The following is a 24,256-nucleotide window of genomic DNA, read 5'->3' on the forward strand; positions in this document are numbered from 1 at the left end:
TTTTGTTGTAGCCATGATGGTTCAAGGACAATGACAGGACAAATTTTGTAGGTAGGTATAATAGTTTTTCATTAAAAAAATCTATGCAAATGTCTGAGAATCAGTCTAATGTTTCCAGCTAAACCAGCTGGTCAAATAAAAATAAACATATTACCTTTACCTCCAAATCTTGTCTCATGTACTGTACAGAGCTACCAGCCAGAACATATAAGAAAGCAGAATACTTTAAATCAACAGGCTATTTATGGGTCTCCATATTGCTCATGCACCAACCAGCTTCTGTTACTGAAAAGTTCAGAAATAAGTTCAAGTTCCTTCTTGTTGTTAGAATGGATCTATATATTGATAGCCATAAATAATTTTTTTACAGTACTCTTAAGATGCATATTAAAATAAAAATTAGTAATCCATACTAATGATATTCAGAACAGTTTGATGACCTGCAGTCAGTTTCACTTCAGTGACACAGTCTGCATTTTTATAACAAAGGAGAAGAATGTTTGGTTAGAGAATTCCACAAGTTAAAGTATTTTTCTAAGTGAAGATTATCTTATTATCCTACCATTAATTAGGAACAATAAATCATTTATACAGACAACACTATGAGGTGACTACAAGGTACACAGTTCAGTAATTGACCTGTAATAATGTAAATTTTTAAAATCATATTTGAAAGTTCAGCATAAAATGAAAATGATTTAGGGAGGATGAGGTGTTTTTTGTGGAATTGTTTCAAGTGTATTTATGAAATTATGACTTTCAAGTACTTCAATCAAAAGATCTAATCAAGTAAACTGAGGGAAAAAGAGCATCATCAAGATGCCAGTGCAAGGGCTTCTTCTATGTGACAACAAAAGGCAAAGGCTGTTTCTATGTGAAAATGAAACGGCCAATTCCCACATGATCACCCTGTCTAATAGCTTGACAGTAATTAATTGCATATGCACAAATTGTGATTCAGAGAAAGATTTCTTCAAAGGGTGTCTAGGGAAAAAATGCTAATAGAGATTGTTTAAATATTTGTGACTATTATTCACAGAAATCTTAAGATTTGAAAATACTGTCTTAAATGTGCATCATAGATTTCAAACTATAAGCAAAAGCAGTAAGGTTACTTCATAGGCAATGCTGAAAGAACTCTAATGCTTCTGTCTCAAGCAGCTGAGAGTAAAGCAGTTTTCAAAAGTCAAGATTTTAAAGACAGAAAGAACGTACTGAATGAAATTATCATGGATGCAATTCATTTTGATCTGCTCGTGCCCTGGTATAGAAAGATCTTACCTGAATTCTCATCTCTGGCTTCCGCATTAGCAGTCAGGCTGACATTGCTCATAATAGGACTGATACTGTTGAACTGAGCCCTCTTCAATGCATGCTCCTGTTTCAGTAGCTTATGCCTTAATAGTACCCTTGTAACTTTTTAATTCATGCAGTCTTCATTTCCCTGAGTGCTGGCAATGCAGATATGTGGTGGGAGGAGACAAATCTGTTCATCCTCTCTTGCAATATTTAAGCAGGGTGCAAAAGGATTAATGTATTTATTGTGTTGGGCAAGTAAATCACTGTTTTGACCCTTTTACTTCATGCATTTGAACAGGATTAGCTATGATATAAAACTTAAATGAATATATTTTTCATAAATCAGATAATTAGACAAACTAGTTGACATTAAATAAGTCTCCAGTGAAAAGAAATCAGCTTGTGCACAAGAGTGCAGTCAGGAAATATAGAGACAAAGTAGCCCCTTTCCCCAGTCACTAAACAAGCAAAACTAAGCACTAGAAGGTCTCGGGAAAGAACTCCTTTTTCAAATAGCGACCCTGCATTATCCCTCACAAGACAGCAGAAAATTACTCAGCATTTCCTGAATCAACATTTTGAAAGGTCTTGGTGGTTTCTGAGGTATAACATGAATAGCATGTCTAGGCACACTGAAGTTGTAATTCACTCAAGGTTGAACCTTTTTGGGACCCATAATGCTCTGGTGTCATACGGAGAACATACGGCTGAAGGTTAAGAGGGATGGGAAAAAAGGCATGAGTCATTAAAGCCAACTCAAAGAAATAGCTACAGTGGTGCTAAACTGGGAAGAAACAGTGTTTCAGATCATAAGATGTGAAGGAGGAATAAAAGGGGTTAATTTCAGAAATCATTCAAAGAAATTTCTGAACTGTAGGACTTTCTGCAAATCTAAGTAATTTTCCAGTCTGAGAGTTCCTCATTGCTGACACAGAGAGAATTACCCAGCATTTGGTAGGAAGAGAGAGATAAGAGTATTACAGAGCCAGTGCCATGCTAATACAAAGTTCAAAACCTCTCTACTTCAGGAAAACTCCCTGAAAGGTTCCTGTAGCATCTTTTCTGCCTGTTCTCTCCTGCTGCTTCTAATAATAATGGGTGCATATGGACAAGCATAATAGCGATCCCCTTTATAACTCCTGCCTGATTTTCTGAGCAAGCCATAGTCTGCCTCCAGAAATCACAGTTTCACAGTGAGTGGGTATCTTTGAAGTTGTGCAGAACATTTATATTAAGTATCAAACTTTGCTTGGCTTTTAGAATTAAACCTACTAAAATGACTGGAGCTTGCTTACAGAATTACAGAATGATGGAGGTTGGAAGGGACCTCTGGAGATGATCATGTCTAACTCCCCTGCTCAAGCAGGGTCATCTAGTACCTGTTGCCCAGGATCATGTCCAGGTGACTTTTGAATATCTCCAAGGATGGAGACTCCACAACCTCTCTGGTCAACCTGTGCCAGTGCTCAGTCACCCTTACAGTGAGAAAGTGGTTCCTGATGCTCAGAGGGAACCTCCTGTGTTTCATTTCATGCCCATTGACTCTGCCCCTAATACTGAGCACCTCTGGAAAGATCCTGGATTCGTCTTCTTTTCATCTTCTCTTCAGGTATTTACATACATTGGCAAGATCCCCCTCAGCCTTCTCTTCTCCAGGCTGAACATATCTATACTTCCAACATCCTCACTATTGGGTACTGTCCCCAATTTTGTCTTCCTCACTAGCCTGTACAAACTCTACACATGCCCTAGCAACCCTATCTTACTTGAAACTGTTCAGGGATGAGCAAGACCAGGAGGGCTGGTCTATGGAAAAGGCATCTAGATAAGATTCTCTAGATGAAGTGGCAAGTTTGATAGATACCCAGTAGAGTAGACAACAAATGTCCTGCTCTACATCTCAAACATCTACACTGTCATAAGAACAGATTCTACTGTCGGACAGCCAACGTCCAAATTCAGCACTGAGTCAAAGAATGGTAAAGAATACTGACAGCAACCAAATTTGTCAAACTGTCTTACTACCACCTCTGCTTTATTTAAGGCTCTTGCATGTAACTGATGAATTTAGGAACATAGGTCTGGAGGGGACTTCCTGGATGGCTGAATCTAGTCCCTTGTTGTCAGATACAACACAGTATGTTACACTGGATGAAACTGGATGTCGTCTTCATAGAAATATCCATGAAGCCCCAGAATATTTCACCTCTTTAACTAGCTTGTTTTGCTAATTGAAGTTTGCTGACCATTACTGATTTTGTCATGTAATATTAATGGATTCAATGCCTGAATGCTTGGTTAAAGGTTATATTTTGTTATCTGCATATTTCAAAGCAAAAACCAGATCTAAACTACCATTATCTTTTGGTGGTTTAATGACTGGTGAAGAAATTTGTGAGCTTCAACATTCTCTAATGACAGATTCTTACTTACATTCCTCTCTACAATAATGTGGCAGAGTTAAATCTGACACCCTGGGGATTTTACATAAGCATTAATTATGCAAAAATACTTTTTTTTTCACGCTTGAAGTGCTTGATCCAAACAGAATCTGTTTTATTGACATAAGTATTTTCATTACAAATTATTCTAATATTTTTTGTAATGCTACCAGTTTTATTTCACTCTCTTCTGAAGAACCTATATTATTCAGTGACTACAATTAGTGTTTCTGCTATGTTTTCATTACCCCTAGATTGTCTTTGTACACATCTGTCACCAGTAGGCATAGTTTCTCCATTTTCTTACCCAAGTTCCTACCACTTGTATACAAACACTGCTAATTTCTTATTATTGTTTCTTGTGCACTTGGTTTCCTGGTTGAAATTTTTTATGGTACCTCAGTGAACTGAATTGCCTATTACACTGTTATTCTTCTTGTTATTTAGAATTCTTTAAACTTTGAAGTCTGAATGTAGAGGAAAAAATGCAGATTAGATCTTTGTTGTTAATTTACTATCCTATTCAAAGTTTAGTAGAAATGTCTCCATTGTTTCTGATGGGTTTTGGATCAACCTCTTTGTATCTATGTTCATGTTCTTAAAATATGACAGAACGCTGTGATTTGATTGGGGACAGAGACAGCTCTGCACCCCTCTGCAGCCAGCACAAGCCAACACCAATGGAGCTAAAACCAGTCCATGGTTTGGTAAGTCAGCGCAGGAAGCACCAGCTCTGCAAGACTCAGGCTGCATTTTTTTTTTTTTTTTTACTGCATTTATAACCCAGATAAGTTTCACTAACTTCTCTGCATTATATACTCTAAATTCTGCATATGCATACTTTGCATATGTATACTTTGCATGAACTTCAGGACTAACAATACATGATTACTCTACTGTTGAAGCTCTCCCTTCACCTGCCCACCCACACTATCTACTGTCGTTACCAGCTATTTCTGTCAATTCTCAGCAGTGACCTTGTCTTCTCTTTCTGCAAAGTGCTGCAAGATTTCTGGCACTGTAGCCTAGTAATAATAAATTCAGAGGTGTTAACATGTTTCCAGTACTAAGATATGAAACATGAGGGTAATTTTAATAACAATGGCACGTGATCGATGGTCATGAAAGAAGCAAAGATTCATTAGAAATGAGCTATTTTTACATGTGCACATAGAGTTACTTGTAGCAGTACAGAGAACTAGTGCATGAGGGATCATTTAGCTAAACAGTAGTAGCCAAATTACATTCTGAAATTTGAATCTCAACTTCCTTCTACTTGCCATAGGTGCTAATCCAGTGTGTGAATAAATAATTTTTGTTATGAATGTAGAGACATTTATTTGGATGTAAAAGATTTCAAATGATTCTGCATAAACAGAAATTCTCTGTTTTCTTGTACTTTGACCTGCCACAAAACCTTGCAAAACCGTTTTGGCTCTAGCTGCTAATGTCTGCATGGCACAGCTTTTATAGGCAAATGATAAAACCTAGGATCCTGCAGTTCACGGTAGCCTAATTTATCTTTTTAAAATTCTTTATTTATTTTTTTAAATAGGGCCCTACTTTTTGTTAATACTTATTACATAATTACTCTTATTTTTAATACAGAAATTACTGAATTATAATAATTTCTTAAAGGAGATTGCCATGCAAGATGTCTATTGCATATTAAAACTGAAATACTTAAAACATCTGCCAAGAAAATTCTAACTTATTTCTTTTAAAAAGGCACATTAAATTAACTGCTGAAACATATCAAGAATATAATCTGGGCAGAAAGAAGTACATGCGTATAATAATGACATCTACTGATTGGAAGACCTAAGTTTAAAATTGACCACTTTATTATTAGCTTTATAACAACTTTATCTGATAGATAGTACTGCGGCAGCCACAGTGAAATGAAAAGAACTGCTGGGAGACATAATGCTCAGCTGCCTCTGCACTCAGAAATAATTTCAGGACCACTTGCTGATATGTGAGAACACTGAACTGCCCGTTAAAATATTTCTGTTCATATTGGCATGGAAGAACCACTTCCCAGTCTTCAGTTCATACAGAAAGCTTTACTCATATGTTGACAAACTCGGCAAAGTTGACAGGTAACCACTATCTACAGATCCTCTTACTCATCAGACTCTGGAAACTGAGGTTCAGGGGAAAAATCAGGGTAGCAAAAATTATTATTTACTAAATCTGACAAAAAATGAAATCCAAACGTATTTCCAGGCATTCAGGCAGTCAAACTTGTGTTAGATAGGCCTAAATTTTCCTTGTAATAAAACCTGAGCAATAGATGTAAATCAGGTGTTTGTCACATTTGAAAGTCAGTAATTGTACAAAGCATGACTGTAGAAATGGTTAACTTGGGCTAAAATCTGTCCCCATCATTGGAAGGACTGAGCATGCTGGCTCCAAACTTGGCTTCCTCTACAAGGGCCAAAAGAAAGATGTCACAAAGACACGTGTCTGCAACTTTACCCAAGCAAGAATCATATCTGTTTAGTAAGCAGGTGCCATTTTTATATAATCAATTTTTTTAGAATCCATTTTAATTCTACTGTGACCCAATGCACATGCCTAATTAAAAAGCTGTCTATTCAAAATTTTGTGCTTAACCAGCATGTATCATGTAATTACACCCAGGCAGATGTGGATTAGTAGAAGAAACTATTTACATTTTATTTGTATTTTGCATATAGTGGTAAAAGCTATTTAAATAGAGGCATTTAACTTTTGGGGGGAGAGTAATAAAATATATTCAAAAAAACTCTAAAGACCTTGATTATTTGCTGATCCAGTAAACATGAAACATTGCAGATTAAATATGTAAGTAAAGCAATAGCAAAAAAATACTTAAATGCATGCTGCTCGTAAAGTGCTAAAGAGCAGACAAATTGTCTCCCTAGCTAGACAGTTTTTCACTTCTTTAGGGATCTGAAAGCATCACATGGATGTTAATACTGCCGCTTTACAAAAAAGTAATTATTGAAAAGATGATAAGTAATTTGGAGACAAGACCACATAAAAAGAAAAAGGTCCAATTTTCAAGGCAGCTTTTTATTTACAAATTATGTAAGCCTGTTCTATCTAAGTTTTGCTTGCAGGAACTACTTGCATATCCTGAAATGCCTGGTGTGAATGAACTGCATGACCAAACAGCAGTGGATCTGAAGAGCAAGATAAAAAAAATATGCCATGTTTGCATAACTGTTTGGGATCACTTTGCAAGGTGTCACTGTGTGCAGAGGCTCATGTAGAAACAACCCTTTTTTTTTTTTTTTTTTTTTTTTTTTAGAAAAAGTTGGTCAAAATTTACAATGCATTTGCTTTTGTATGCATAACATTTTATTTTTGTACGCAGAGCATTACATTTATCTCAGTAATGGCTCTCAGGAGGAAGAAAGTAGCCCAGCCAGCCTCCTGGCTGACTAAAGGCATAAGGGTATGGCAAAGCATGATGTAAATACCAAGCAGCCCCTGGCCCCACCTGGGAATCATGGCAATGTGCCACCTGACCCCCATGGAAGACATTTTCAACAGCATTGTTGACTGCACACTGTTGCAACTGCTAATTCTTGACATAAACTGCTGGGAAGGAAAGAGGGACATCAGTGAGGTGAGGAACTAGGTGGAGAATTTACAGATTGCAGCATAAAGACAAATGTCTTTATATGTTGAAATATATATGTATCTGGGAAGCTTTACTAATAGTTATGTTTTACTTGTGAACTGAAATGGTTAATAGAGCTTTTTTCTTTCTTTGAGCAATGCTCACACCATGAGGACAAGCAATAACCAGTCACCTACTAAATTAGTATTTAGTAAAAGTAACAGAAGTTAGTTGGACACTTAAACATGTGCAAAGACAGATGAGTAGGATTAGTCTCCATTTTAAATCTATAGAGGTACAACTTGAAAGTTCATTTTGATTTTAGAGATATTATGGTTTCTAAGGACATTCCCTGTAACTGAAGTGGGCATTACTGCCAGAATAGGGGCAGTTTTATAACTCTTATCTATTTACCAAGACCATGATTTTCATCACTGTTTGATCAATACTATATTTTTCTTGCTACATTCACAAAGAGTGCTCATCCAGGTTCCTGCTGGATGCCAGCTTCAGCAGCTGACTCTGAGGCCAGTGCAAATCTGATTTCACTAGCGGTCATGCCATTAACTTAATTTAAAGATAAGACTAAAAGCTTTGATTTGTGCATTTTTTGTATATTCATTATTCAGGTCCATGTTCTGCTGACCAAGCTCAATGGCAGCTGCCAGCATTCAGCATCTCTGAAAATCAGTGTGCTTATTTTGGAGCCAACCATGGATATGGAGCCAAATGCCAGGCACCAAATCAGAAGGTGTTGCTATGATGTATTGCTTGGCAAGTTCAATCTATTATAATAATAAGCATCCAAATTCTTCCCATGAGAAATGTTTATAATTACTGTCACCACAGATGCTGCTGTTAACACTATTAATACACTCCCAAACTTTATGCTGAAGAATCTGATTCTGGCTAAACATCTTGTGTCCTTAATCCTGCCAGTTTTAATGAACTCTGTGCTCATTCACTTCTTCATCCTAGTTACTAGAATTTCTACTGTCTTGTCAAACTAGAAATTCAGAATATCTATATTTGCATACATATTCGTACATATATATAAATCCTAAAATTTTGCTGTATCTTGAATGCAGTCAACTGGATTTACAAGGTCAGCACCTTCCAGAGTTAGAGACAGATACTTTGAAAGAAGTCTGGATTACTACCGGCTAATGGTTTTATGCAAAATTGAAGACAGAAAGCATTATATTTACATCAAGCATAATTAAAATGTATCAAAACAGTGAAATAATTTCCAGTTAAATAAGTGGATTTTTGCTAATAGTCTACCACATATAAATAACTCAGACTCATTTAAAAATGGAGACATCTTTGATTATCAATTAACAAGTGTCTCATACAAATGTATAGCTAGTATATGATTAATTTTCTAATTGAGATTTTTATAAAGGCCATTCAACCTTAAGGTTGATAGGTGCTTATCTTATGTATTACCTCTATTTTATCTTTTTTGATAGTAAAATTATCAACATAAAAGTTAGCTCTACTTCAGAGAGCTTCTCACATAATTTCTATACCAAAAGTTCTACTCAATAATTCAGGCATGTATAAACATATTACTTGCTTTAAAATTGTATGGCAAAGAGAAAGAGTGGAGTTCCTTTAGGTTCTCTCAGGTTTTACTGTATTTTTCCAGGTTAATAGAGGGTAATGTAGTATCAAACTGACCTTCCTTCCAAGCAAATGTTATCTTAATATCTCTAGAGCCTCTTTCACTGCCAAGCACTCATTTTCAAGGACAATATATTTTTATTCTTTACAAAACAAATTAACACCTTCACCACTGTATAATTTGTGCTTTATTTTCCAGCCCATTCCTGACTACTTCACTGAGTCTAAACTACAAAATTCAGCTTGCATAATTTCTTGGTGAAATGAAGGAGGTAAAATCATTAACAAAAGTCCCATCAAGCCCCTTCTTTAGGACTGCTTTATAACACACAGGAAACTCCAGCCGTATAATGGTTAGGAAAAAGTTACTTTTCAGCCTTACAGCTGCATGGCTAAGGATCACACTCTACTTTTATGAGGATTATCCAATCTCCCACTAGCTATTATGACTCCTTGTATGTCTTATTCACCTTCTCTATTTTCTGGTTTGGTTTATAAGCTTTCTGAGAGAGAGATAAGAATTTACAATATTCTACAGTTTACAGCACTGGGGAGTCACAATTTTGTTGTGACTTCATTTCCACTGCAGTAAATATGTGAACACCACCACTGCAGGGTAAATACTCTGTCATTTTCCAGTGTAATGTAGGACTTCAGCTTAATGCTTGGATCCTAACACTTGCAACAAACTAAGCTGCTCTGTAGATACATCTATTACTGCTCAATAGTAAAATCTCAGATTTTATATATAAAGGAGCAGTAATCCTCTATTGTATATGAGAACACACCATATCTTCCTCTTTAGAGGAGAATCAATTTTCTGGATGTTTGAATTTATGAATTTGCTAATTAGCTAATGAATAAAAGTAAATGAAAATGGGTTATTACAAATGACTGTGATCCCATATCAGATTATTTGTTCAGACTGAAAAAGCAGGTTCACAGCATGCCTGCCATCTCCTAATGTTTTCACTGTGAATCATCCCACGGGTGGCCTGTAGTTAAAAAGCCCTTCCCCAAATGATCACTGTATCTAATTTTTCCTGAAAAGGTTACCACTTATTGTCATTTGCTTCCATAGAATATTTCTATCCTGCTCCTGACAAAATAGCTGGCACCATCTCTTCCAAGAGTATATTGCTTCTATGTCCATCAAAAATTGAGAGCAAGTTGTAGTCCCCCATCTGATTGGAGATAGTACCCATAGTGGCAGAAGGTAACTCATGGAAAATTTCTCTCAAGCATATTTTATGCACAACTTACCCTTATTTTGGTAGGCCTGTGAAAATTGTGGGAAATGACACAGCCATTTCACAACCTTCCTTCTAAGAACTATCTGCTGCATGAGAAGTGCATGAAGAAGGATAAAAGTATGATGTGTGCAGGGATGTAACACAACAGAGACAGAAGACGACTAAGGATGAGCAATGGATGAGTGTGTGTGCTGTGGGATACAGGGACAGAAGGAGCAGGAGGAATTTGGGATGTGAATGCCAGCAGCAGAGGGCTAGAGAAAGCAGAAAGGAAACTGATGTGTGCTGGGTGTTTTGTTCTTCCATGTCTTTAAAAAATATCCTAACTGGCTGCATGTCTAAGAGCCTTGTCCTGCTTCAGGCTGGCACAAAAGCCTAGAGACTATTGGTAAATCCTGCTCCAAAAATTAATGTTTTAAAAATGGATGGCAATTTGTATTGAAACTGCTTTTGTTCTTTTTGCTTCTTATGGCAGCTCAGGTATGAAATTATTAATTTTTCAGCCTTGCATTCACACAGTGCTCACATACATGCCCTGGTATAAAGCAATTTCCAGACAAAAAACACGGTAAGGTGTCAAATATATATACAAATGACTTTTAGAAACACAACGATATGACCGAGTCATCAGTTCCAATGGGGATTACAATCAGAAGAAACTCACCTAAGATTAAACTTAAAAAAAACCAAACAACCTTGGGTATAAAAATGAAACCAGGGCTCCTTGTCTATTTCAATTCTTTCCACATTTACTATAATCAGGAAGATACAAGTTTATGAATAAACCCAGAATTGTCTTTATGAATCACTCAAACCAAATCTGGGGCTTCTGACACCAACAAGACAGACAATACCATAAACAGTATTGTCCTACCAGCGAAGTTAAGCATGGCTGTGCAAATGAATTCAGTGTTTGACCTTGTGTGTTTTAATTTCATGGATTCTACAATGGATACAGCAGGGAGAATGTGTACCTGTTCACAGGCTGGTAAAGCAATTTTCAAAATACAGTAAGCTTTTACAATAACTGAAAACAATATATTAAGTTTTATAATTATAAAATATATTTCTTTTTCTAATTTCATATTATGAAAAGTTGTATATTATATTCCCAGTTAATATTTAGAAGAACAAATCACAGCATTTTCAAACTGGAAGTCCTTTAGCTTTTCTCAGCAAGGAATCCCAAATTTGTTTAGCCTTGATAAATTTTACATACATAAAGATAAACCAAACAATTAACATATTTAATGCCTAGTGAACCCGGAATACTGTAAACAACTACTGAAACATTGTCACGATTGGATCTACAGTTAAAAAAATAAGTTAAATGTTTAATGGTTAAAAAATAAGTGAAAATAAACACTGTGAAGAAACAAGTTCTGAAAAGTTCTATCATTTTATTTCCACTGAGAGTGAAACCATGCAGTCTTTCCATTATCACTCAAAAAATATGTATATTATTATCCCACGAGAGAACTATCATAACAGCACTGCTAGCATTCTCATGGCAAGGAGTATTGTGATTAACTGGGGACAGTGGAGTAGGTTTATTCAATGAAAAAGTCTGATACCATGCTGTTAATGTCACTACAGTACCATTACTAACATTATTACTACGAATTATTTAATATGCTAAGGATAACTAATGTGAATGCTTCTCAGTGTACTTATTTGATATATGATAAAGACCATAACAAGAGAGGACAATAACTTTGATATTTGCAGTGACCATATCCATTTTCTTTCTCAGACTTCACTATCATTCAGGAGTTATTGCAGTCACCTGCAGATTAAATGATGATTACCATAAAGTACTGCTAGTAGAACTCATCTAAAAGGTACTTTTGGAAAACAGAGGTATGCAATTTTCACACTTATTCATGCAGCTTCAGCTAGCTTCAAAATGAAAAGTGATTTAGAAGGAAAATCAGTGGTCCACCTAGTCTAAATACTGGAGAGTGTATTTTGGATTCTGAGGCAATCCTGAATTTATATAATAGCAAACATAGATGTTTCTCTAGTGCAGTGTTGCTGGTAACCATAGGTGGCACATTTTCTTCCAGCTGTGTCCATGTGGGCTTGAAGGCACAGGACAGCCTTTATTCTGATAGAGCTGAAACGATCTGCCTCTATATCCAGCTTTAGGTTGTTGCTATCAGAAAGAACTCCATAGCACCAGAGATCCCTCAGTCAGCCTAGCACAAGAGGGCTGGGAATAGTGGAACTGATAATGTCATTTAAGAGACATGGAAATAGAGAAAAAAGCAAATACTAGCAGCAATGAAGGGAGAAACATAATGGTGTGGAGAAAATGTAGGATAAATCCTTCTGGTAACAGTGCCTACTGAGCTACATGCTGGCTAAGGAAGCTGAAAGGCATTTCTGTATTTGCACAGTCCTTGCCTGTCAGTAGCTAATCATACAAAGAGCGTGTTCCCCAAACCTTTTAATGACTCTGTCCTGGCATTCAAAAAATGATACCATCATTAAAATGAGTAATGCCAAAGATGAGGTTTAGGTCAGATTGCAAGTCTGCATACACAGGGAAGAACTGTTTGCATATAACAGATGTGCTTCTCCTCTGCTGGAGTCTAGTCAGGTTCTACTTTGGATTATAATTAAATATTTTTCCAACTTGGTTCTTACTCACTCTCTACATTTCTTCTACTGAAGGATTCTCTGCCTTCCCAACTATGAAAAGAAGTAGAACGAATACTTGTCTGTGTGGTTATATTCGTGTAGTTAAAGGGAATGCGCGAAAGCAAGGCTGTTTAAGATGACTGATAATACATTCTTCCTTTTCACTTGCACAAATAGAATCCATTTAAGAAGGGTGCTCTAGAGGCATAGCAAGGATTTTGAATACCTAAGTAAGGCCCAGATGTGCTCAGATACCAAGACAGGAAAGAGATTAAAAGCTGTTGCCATTAAAACAGAAATTTGTACGAGAGCATTCTGCAATTTCCTCAAATCCCTCACTCTCCCAAATTAAAAAACAGATGTGCTGCCTAATTCAAACACAAAAATATGAGGTGTGCCTTCATCTAATGGCAAATTAATACTGTTGCATCAAATTGACTGAAATGTAAAGAGGTGAAAGAAAAAAGAATAAAAATGATGCAAGCTTAATGTTATTTATCTCTTTTCTGGCTAAATCAGCGTTTAAAAGAACATCTGATTCCATCACTGATAGAAATATAATAGTAAGGGTACAGTGCATGAGGAATTTAAATATACTCTGAGGGAGTAGGTTCGATATGTAGACTATCCCTAAAAACTTATATTGCAAGATGCAAATGGAGGTCACAAAAACAGCCTTTTCTAAGATTTGGGAGAAAAGCTTGCTGTCACTGCAAGAAAGAGTAAAAATCTTGATGAAGTCTGTTGAAGCAGATGCAATTATACTGTACAAGGTATTATGCATCACTCTGTTAAGTGGCTAGGGCTGCTTTCATAGCCACAGGAAGGCTACTGGGCATTGACTAAACACACTAACTTTCCCTTTCAGCCTTGATTTAGAGATGGATTGTTTCAAGTCTCTTTTATGATGCCTATTATATACCCAGAAAGAAAACTTTCAAATTTGTAAAATGATAGATTAAAGATTATTACGTGCATTTGATATGTCTGCATTGTGTAAACAGATTTTGATACAGTCTTTATTTGAGATTACACTTTATATTTTATCCTTGTCTAGTCTTTGTTCCAGTGCCTCCTTTTTCCTCTATTTGGTTAGGCTCATCCCCTCAGCTGCATTCCAGTTATGTGAGGGGAAGAGGTTGATTTCTATGGCCAGTGCCACTCCTGCACTTAACTGGTAGAAGACCCAAATCGGACATCCTGGCTTTTTCTGTCAACCCAAGATAAAGCATGTTCAACACAGAATTCACAGTGGAAGAAAATTAGCTCCTAATTCTAACACACACCTGCAAAATTAGGCTAACATCTACATGTGGATATATTTCTATGTGGGAAAGTCAAAATCCATATTCCTGGGACCAGGCTGATCACTGTAAAAGTGACTGCTCCGTGGCATGGAGCCCCTCAGTGATATACCTGCAAGAATATTTGATATGATGAAATAATACTATAGTTCATCTACCTTCTCTAGCTCCTAGAAACAACCGCATGTTTTTTCTGAAATGGATGCAGATATATCTATATTTTTACAGAGAGATACACCTTCAGCACACCTACCCACAGACATACATATATAAAAGCACTTCATCATACACATTCAACATCTGCTATTAGTATTATAACTAATGTTACATTGCCATCTATTTAACACTTTTAGATACACCCAGATACCTGCACTATATGTATTATGCACTGTTTTCTAACGGATTATGTCTACAGATTGTGATTAGAAAAAGTATTATATATTTGGAAGTGTGATATAGAATTGGATGACTCAGGTGAAACTCTGGCCTTTCAAAAAGGTTGTATGGCACATTGCGGTAAAAAGACATGGGGTGCTGTGTGGCCTTGGGGGAGTGCTGATATGGGTGTCACTGCTGGAGCACCAGTAATGCTGCACCACTATATCTGTGCCTATATATATACACCAAGCATGCATGTTGCTTTATAAACTTTAAGAAAATTCTCATCATTAGGAGCTTTGGTAAATAAAAAGTTAAGATATAGGTGGTAAAAAGAGGTTATACAAAGAATGTGTTTTCTGAGAGGTTTTTTTAAGATTGGGGTTAGCTAGAAGAAATTGACCGTTTATGGGAATTTTGCTGGAATAGTTAAGTTAAAAAAACTCTAAAAATTAGACACATGATTTTGTTTCTTCACTGAATTTTCTTAAGCTCATATTATTTTCAACTTGAACATCTTAAAAAACAATTCCCAACATTTCTGGAAAAATATTGCTTCCAGTTGACTTGAAATTGCATATATTATGCTCTAGCAAAGCAGAATTCATTATTCTTGTAGCAAATTAAATGTTTAAAATATCACAATCCTGCATTCAGAACTGAACAGACTATCAAAATATAATATTTACAACACTGTACAGTTTAAAATAAAAATCCATCAGCTTGGCACCTTGGACAGAGTAGCATTTTTTACATGAGTAGTTGCAATTCTTATTATCCCTATTTCCCCAAACAATTCAGAACTATTTTTTATGTAAGTAGGAACTGCATTAGAAATACTTGAATCTCTTACATAATAGGCAATTGCATTTTCTTTTGATGTAATCTAGTTTGGCCTAAAAAATATACTCTGTCTGATATACAGAAAATAATTGGAATAAGACAGACTAAACAGATTGCTGAAAATAATCTACTGGAAAAAAAAAAAAAGTTTCTTTGAACTCTCAGTAATGATGCTGCCATTCTAACCTGCCTGGGAAACAACCACAGGTAAAATGATAGTGTTTTTGACTACTCTTGTCTTTGTCAGAACAAAACCCCTCTAAAATAAAGCAACCTTCTAAAATGATATAAAAAGTATGAACACAGAAATGTGGTACATATTTTGGTGCCATGTGTAGCACTGCAGCATTGCATGGATTTCATGGGGAATTTTACAGAGGAATCTACCCCCAAGCCCACCTATTAATTAATCAAGGTTAAATACATGGGTGATTTCTGATGCAATTGAGGAGGTCTGATGGGAGGCAGTGCCTGCTGTGGCTGGATGCCTTCTTCTCCAGTTGCCTGAGGACAACCTGCCTGAGCCCACCATGCTGCCTTGTGGTGTGTGGACTTTCTAGAGGTTTCAGTGGAAGAAAGTCAGCAGGGCTCAATTGAACAAGATGGGTACTGAGAGCCCTGGATGAGGTTGTAGCCAGTATCAGGAAATAATCCTGGTAGTGATGGTGTCATGATTAATACTGCCCTGCACATCTAGTACATCCTTTCATTCCCATACAATTGCAGTGATATTTATATTAAACTATAACTTGCACCTCTCCCTTATAAGACACGGAAGCACTGTCAAGTTCCCATTACTACCTCAATTTCCTCTTTTTCCAGTTTCCCAACCCTTCCTTCTGGCCGCTTTCTCTGATTTGCCCCAGCATGAAATCATCAATTTTTCCTGTGCTTTTTCAGTCCTTCACCATGTTACAGGCACCTCCAGATCAGCTCTGCCAGCTTCTGCAGAACTGATGGGTTGCAGGATTCAAAGGTGTGATTTCAGGCTAATAATCACCAGCTGCTGATAGTCTTTGCTTATTGATACTTGTTATTTTGTGTACATACAGGTAGAATAGAAAAAATCATGAATAACAGCAGCAGCATAACCCATGACTCACTATTAGGCTATGAATATATTCTCAAGGAAACCACCTATCAAGAAAAGAAGAGGTATCCAATAATATCTGATTTTTCCTCAGCAGTACCACAGGTGATACTCAGTATGTCAAAGAAAGTCTCAGTAAATACTGTGTATAATGATGCATATTTTAATGCAGAAGAAATTAGTTGAATACAAAGGATTTTAATTCACTTCCATTAGCAGCTGAAGAAGAAAGAAATACATCAAAAAGAGTGAAAGTTCCAGTGTTCAAAAGATCTACATTCACATCACTGGTCTCAGACCTTTTTTGCAGAGCTCCTTCTCTTCTCTTCTTTAGTACCTTGCCCTCCCCTCTCCCACCTCCTTCTACACCCACACACATGCATATAAACACCCACACTCCAGCCATCTCTGAGCACATAATTACTGCCTTTTCTCCCTACCTCTCTGCAGAAGAAAAATATATTGTTATATATTCAGCTCCAGCAAATCCTAGACCAGTCAGTTTTCACCCAGTCCTGCACCCAGCCTCTGGAGATGGGACCCTCTTCTCCCCTCCCCACCTAGTCACCTCCCTGAGACGGACAGCCGGGACCTGGCAAAGCTCCTGAGCTCCAATCACCAAGAATTTGCCTAGCTCCTGTACAGTTCTCGCTTATCGAGGCGTGAGGGAGGAGTGGTGTTTTAGGGGAACCTGGCTCCTCCTCCACAGCACCGCTCCCCTGCAGCATCTCCTGACCGAGGAGAGGAGCAGGAGCTCCTGCTGCTGCACGCACCGAGCACCCGTTGGCAGCATCGCATCTCATGCCCCACCTCCAGTCACCGATGCCGAATCAATATCGCACTTATGTGACCGCTGGTGGGGAGAAGACTTGTGGCGCAGAGACAGGAAAGGTTGGATGAAATTTTCCAGGGGCTTCTCACTTTTCATTGGGATTAACTTCATGTCCGCCTACTGGTTTGAAAAGTGCTGCTTATGTTGTTGAGAAATGTTCATTACAGGTTTTTAAACAAACAAGACATTTTTCAAAATGTCAGAATCATCAATTACAAAGAGGCAGTTGCATAAGTGCTGGAATAAACTTTGCTCTTCTTACAAAGGCTATGTGAACAAGGTCAGATGAGTGTTGCATCTGTGCTAATATCCTGATTTCAGTGACAGTTAAAGTGTCTGTTGCTGAAGTAAACTCATAACAAAATTGCCTGAGATGTCTCTAACTCCCATTAGTTGAAGGTTCACAAAGCTCCTGGAATATGATTGATATTCCTGGAAACATTTCTTCATCGCTAATGCAACTCTGGATATTTTTACTTTATGCCATGCATCAAATGAAAAACTCAGAGCACTGGCAAAAAATTAGTCTACATGCAATTGAGCACAGATTTCTGTTTTAATGTATACTGCACAATTGGACATATACAGCCTAAATATTGGATGTATATAACCTAAACATCTTAATCTGAACTCCATTAGGCTTCTCTTCACAAACATTTGTAGTAGTTATGATAGGAGTTACTAACTGCAGTAATTACTGCATTTTTACATTCTGGAATGACTGTTTCTCCTTTTGGATGGGGAAATTCAGGTACAGGGGTGTTAAGTAATTTGTTCAAGTAAAATATTTACTAACTGTCAAGAAAGATATTTCCCATTCTAAATAGACAGCAGAAATTGTATCTTTGAATTCATTACTTAATTCATTCTTAAATTTTCAAAGGATTTAAAATTTGCTTTAAATTTTTGCTTTAAAATTTTTTCTTAAAGAATAGTTAAAGGCAAATTAAGAGCAGAATTTCTGAACTCTCAGATTTTAATAGAGATACAGATTGTATCTGGTTGCACAAAGGTGGATGCAGAGGTGATTCTTAATCTATTTTATTTTTAATATGAAATGAAAAAAAAATCTGAAACTCAGCTAAATGTTTACTTTTTGTTTTGATAGCTGAATGGTATAATAAAGGCCTATATGTCAAAACTGTGAAATGAAAAGAAAATCAAAGGTGGCATGGCTGATAATATTGAAAAGTGCAGCTATAGATTATTAATTTTGTTAGTGCAATATGAAGTTCTCATTTTCCCTGTCGCCTCTTTATATAGAAGGAAGCTCTTTCCCCCTCCCAGATTATTCTTCCTGTTAAAAAATAAGATGTCATTATTTATTGAATGAAATACTACACGAGGAGATGATTATCATTATTTTCAATGTATATTTTTGTCTGTTCATACAAAGAGCCAAATCATGTGAGATAGATGTTAATTACATTTGATAGGAGAAAAGTTATTTCTGCAACTGCAGCATTTTTGGCAGCCACTGACTTCGTTGCACACTGCTTCAACTGGCAACTTGCAAAACTTATAAAAATTGTCCAAATAAATGTAAGGATTATGACAATATATTTATCATCTCCTGGCCTTTGTTAAATATCCAAATAGCAGAATCTGCAGATTTTGTATGATGGATTTCAGGCTGAAAAATGAATTTATGGGCTTCTGAGATATGTCATACACACTTGTTTTGTGTATGACAATATGAACAGTAAAATGGGATGAAAGTGTATTAGTATGTGATATTAGACAGAAAAAAAAAATCATTTAACATTTCTTCTGCCTTTTTATTTTGCATACTGCAATACGTATGACATAGTTTTAGCATCCTAGTCTATGCTTTTGGCCTTTGTGTCTATGTTTTCCATGGAGTCAGACCACAAATTAATAGGAAGGAGAGGCTGCACATACCTGAACAGTTCATGTTCCAAGTACTCTCTCTGCTTTTTAGCCTTTACTTTTTTAAATTTTACTTCACTATGTTTCTTGATCTCTCTATAATATAATTCTCTGCTAAAGATATGGTACTTTTCAGCACCATTTACTCTTGTTACAGAGACCTAGACTGGTGGCTTGGGTTAAACAGAGTGTGTATGTCTTATGTATATGGTTCGTGTTGCATCTGTCCATAAGAGACAGGATTGTTTATATTATCATAGATTGTATCTTCATTATGCCCTCTCTTCCCATCACACTGCTTCACCTTTGGTTTCTGGGTTAAATAAAAACTGCAGTCAAAACCTGGTCAAAGGTGAAACATTTGGATAAAAAGACAGTAAGTGCTGTACATATAGAATCTAGCATGTCTGGACAGGTTCAGATCTCAGCCATCTCTAATCAAACATGTTCCATTTTCTGAAGTCAGTGTTGGAAGAGTTACTCTAATGGCTTAGCCATAAGAATTAATTTACTACATATAAGCAGATCTGTTTATATACATCTCCTACAGAAGAATATGCAGCACACTTACATAACGCAGAACTCCACCTATTTACATGTCCAATACTTTATTTTTTCAAGTAGCAAGCACATATTATCATTCTTAGGACTGATAAACATACATCAAAATATAGTCTCAACAAATGTGAATTTCTTTCAAAATTAAATAAGTGCCATAAACTGTGCCTACTATGAGTTGTCTCCTGTGTATAAATATGGATTTTATCAAAGCAAAATGTAAGATCGCTTTTCTTTTCAGATTCCTGGTGCATTTCTGTGTATTATCTGGACTTGAAAAAGAATTTATCTTTTGAAGAAGAGTCACTATAGGAACGAAACCACATTACATATATTACTCAATCCTAATATTGGTATATACTTTATGGGCACCAATGATATCTGAACCAAGATATTATAAGTGCAGGAGATGAAGGTGAATTTATAATTTCAGTATATAGTTGAACTCAACCATCAGACTGATTATAATGTTGTTGTTTGAATGGTTAAATGAGAGAAAATTAATATATTATGTTTAAAAGGGGTTTTGCTATTTCTTTTAAGTGTTCATAAAACCAGAAGTGTGAACTTTGAATTAGGGCAGGAGAAACATCCTTAAAATTGTCAGAAAAGGGTCATTATTATTATAATGAAACAATCACTACTTGCTGCAATAGATAAGGAAAAACAAAGGCATCTATTAACACTCTTAAGGCCCTGAGGGAGGAATGTTGTTGTTTAAGCAGGTGACTAATGTAATTTAAAACTTACAATTGACTTGGACATTTGAGATGTTCCTATGGAACTTGCAGGTACGACACAGGACTTAGAAGAGACTGCTGCCTGGGAGGACAAGAGGAGGTTAAGTGGGACCTCTGGAATTTTTAATGGCACTGGACACCTATGTTTATGCAACTGAATTGCACCGCAGCTGTTGGTAGTCTCAGCTGTCTGTTGGAGGCAACCTTTTCTCCCTATTGACACCGTACTTGGGGATCTATGCTCCTTAATGTGATGCTTTGAGCCACCTCAAATTAAGGTACTAAGCCTAAAGCCTGAGACAGATTCACAAAATTTCTAAACTATGGCAAACTTTGGGGCTAAAACCCAAGATACACAGTCAGAGACCACTAAGTCCCATTTGTACTAATAATGCAAAACCAGAATCACCTCAAAGTAAGACAACATGTGAGGTGAAGACAGGAAGTTCCTAAGATTTTTTTTTTCTAATAATACCTGTGACTTAAAGAACATACTGTCCATTTTCAGAAGCATTTTGAAATCCAAGTTAGATGCTCTGCTGTAATTGCTCTTCCACTTTGTATAAATAATTTTAATTTAAGACTTCAAGGAAATAGCCAAATGACAGGGCTAAAAAGAATCAGTAGCTCTCTTCATACCTCAAAGAATATTTATGCAAAGCGGAACTGTTTTAATAGGAAATATTTGTATTCAGTGTTTAATAATTGCTCAGTAGTTTGATAGATAGGCAACATGGGCTCAAGCTCTAACTCCTTGTCAGGCAGAACAGATAGTGACATATGGATTTTCTACACTTTGTGAAGAACACAAGGCTATTGAGTATCACACCAGACAACCAAAGAAATCTAACAAGATGCACACAAAGACCTCAGATTTAGACAGTAACAGTGTGTAATATACAAAATATGGTTACATTTTTTTTATTCCAGCCTCATCTCTGTCCTGGTTATCATTCAGTGAGTACCTAACAATCTAGTGAGTATCAAAGGAATAAAAATATGAAGAAAACACTAAAATATGAACCTTATAGAGATTAGAATTCATTAACTTTCTGACAGAAGTAGATACTTTTCCCAGGCCTTTAGTTAACATAAGAAGAAATTTACAGCTATTACTGTGACCATGGTAGCAAGTTCATTTTATATGAAAGCAATAGAAGCACAAAGAATATAATGAAAAATTAATGTTAGAAAAAATAGCACAAGTACTAAAAATTTCTAGCAACCTAAGTGCTATCGTCTGTTCTATCTATTTACAAGGAGAGTTCAACAAATTGCCTACTTTAAAATATGGAAGAGGGACTGAAAAATAATATCTTTCTGCTACCAAGTTCTTCATTGCCATTAATATTTCTAAAATGCACGTATTATTTCTACTGTCACCATCAAGCATTCAAAACCACAAGTTTCCCTTCTGTCATTGTTTGAGCCTGTGCTCAGCAGCTAAACGCCAGACAGTCACTCACCCAGCCTCCCCCCACTTGGGAATGGGGAGGGAATCGGAGGGGCAAAGGGAGACTCACGGGTTGAGATAAAAACAGGTTAATAACATTGACAGAATAATACACTGACAGCGGTATCAACAGGTAATGTACCATACAGCTGCTCACCACCCACCGACCAACACCCACCTGCTCCTGGCTGACGATCCCCAACACAAAGGCCCCACAGCCACACTCCCAGAAGTGAGAGCCCCTCCTGGCCCACTCCTGCCTTTATATAGTGAGCACAATGTCACGTGACATGGACTATTGGCCAATCGGGGCCCAGCCCTCCAGCTGTGCTCCCCCCTCCCCCGCACACAGGTGAGGGCACTGGGACCTGGGGAGCCCCTGGGGTCTCAGGGTGCTGCAGCTCCTCCCGCTGCCAGACCAACGGGAACTCTAGGCCAGCCCGAAACAGGACACCTTCTCCAAGTAAAGTCACAGTCTCAATACACATATCAAATAAATAGTAAAAGTGGCATTTTTACTTTGCTTTCTGTTTGAAACCTCTTAAATACAATGTGGTCATACTTTAGAACTTCCCTCTGCAACTTGGGGAATATAAACTTTTATGTTGTAAAATTTAAGCTAAGATTCATGTTTAGTCACCTTTTTTAAAAAAAACTAATCAAGAGTTGTGCTTTAAAGAATTATGGTTACACAGAGATTTAGGATAAAATTGTGAGGACTAGCAACACTGCATCAGTCTACCTTGGGAAAATTCGCAAAAGTCAGAGTTAATTTTATCCATACACCTCTTGAACAGTTTTGGCATTAGTTATATGACATATGCAAGCTTTTATGGTGAGAAATATAAAGTGGTTTGAATGAAGTAGGATGCTACATACTGCACAAAGGAAAAATAGTGAAGTGTAGCCCCTAAATTTCTATTCGTCTCATCTATGAACTATCTGGGCATCTATTAACTCCACCCTCATGCAGTGTGCAAAGACCACAGTGTTCACATTGCAGTTCCAGTCACAATGCCTGATCAATCTCCTCTCCTTGAAAAGTCAAATTAAATTGTGAAATGAAAAAAGACTGGATTTAGAAAAGCAGTTGAGGTTTTACCAAGTATTTACCCCTGGTTTGGCTCACAAAAAAGGAAAATGTAACCAGTACCACTGGTGAAAGGAACTGTAGGTGTTGTGGCTGAACAGAGAATGCAACGATTTTGGTTGTACAAGATGCAAATATACTATTTCTGATGTGTTTTGCACTGTTTCCTCAGCTGCCTGTGCTGGAGGATGTAGGAACACAAGCAGTAAACATAACAGAAATCCACACCAGCTGTCCTAACATGGGTGGGAGAAATTATCACTCTCCATGATGCCTGAAATATATTTTGTTATTGCTGTTAGTTACTTTCCAAAAAGTTAATTTTCCTTCTCTTAACTCCATGAGATTAACAACAACATCTGAAGAGAGAGAGATATCTTCAGTCTTAGCTAGACTGAAATAGGGAGACAAAAGGCCCCTGTTCATTCAGATGAAACATTCTAGCTTCTGAAGAAAGCAAGGGTGTTAAGGGAGGTTGATGACACAGTCTGTTGTTATTTATGCTTCTCCACTCTGACAGACCTGCCACGTGGCATAAGCTTGCAGCTGCAAGACTGACACCTGATAAGGCCTTGATATATATTAAAAGAGTGGTTTAGCCTGGAGATGCATAAGGATAATGAAAAGATACTCCTTCCTCAGCAGTTCAATGGGTAGCAAAATGTCTCATGTTCCTAATGCCATGCCTTAATTTTGGAGGCCAGTCTTCCTGATGCCACTGGATGAGGTAGTGTCAGGCTAGTGAGCTAACTAAATTCCAGCCAGCTTCTGGTATTGTGGAAATGAAGTCCTACAGATGTGAGTGACTGGTTCTTCACTGGGCTCCTGGTCAGTGAACCTCTTGAGATTACAACTGTGGTAAACAGTTGACTGCCAGTGGGGGGGGAATATTGTAAAAGAGAATACTGTGAGATGGATCTTGACTGATAGTGCATGCGAGAGACTTGACCTGTTTGAAAAATAAGACAGGTACAGTGGTGTGTGGTCAAGATATACTGAGTCCTTCAGTGATATTCTGACAGTATTCACATTCCCAGATGACTGACAAAACATATATATATTTTTAGTTTTAACATATTTGATTCTTTGGGTTGAAGACATTCCTTGAGCATATATAGTTCACCTTTTATGGAGTTGCTGAAACTGGACAGCTTGCATCTCATCTGATCTGCCATTAGGTGAAATAATTGTTTGTTCTTCTGC

General features: G+C 36.9%; 1 protein-coding gene across 12 annotated transcripts in view; it reads right to left on the minus strand.

Annotated features, from left to right (window-relative positions):
* The window catches only part of MAGI2 (membrane associated guanylate kinase, WW and PDZ domain containing 2), a 794,831-nt gene that overhangs the window by 156,024 nt on the left and 614,551 nt on the right, over positions 1-24,256 (minus strand). The window lies entirely within an intron of this gene.

This window comes from Tyto alba, unplaced genomic scaffold, assembly GCF_018691265.1.
Source record: "Tyto alba isolate M040663 unplaced genomic scaffold, T.alba_DEE_v4.0 Super-Scaffold_2, whole genome shotgun sequence".
Taxonomy (NCBI): Eukaryota; Metazoa; Chordata; class Aves; order Strigiformes; family Tytonidae; genus Tyto; species Tyto alba.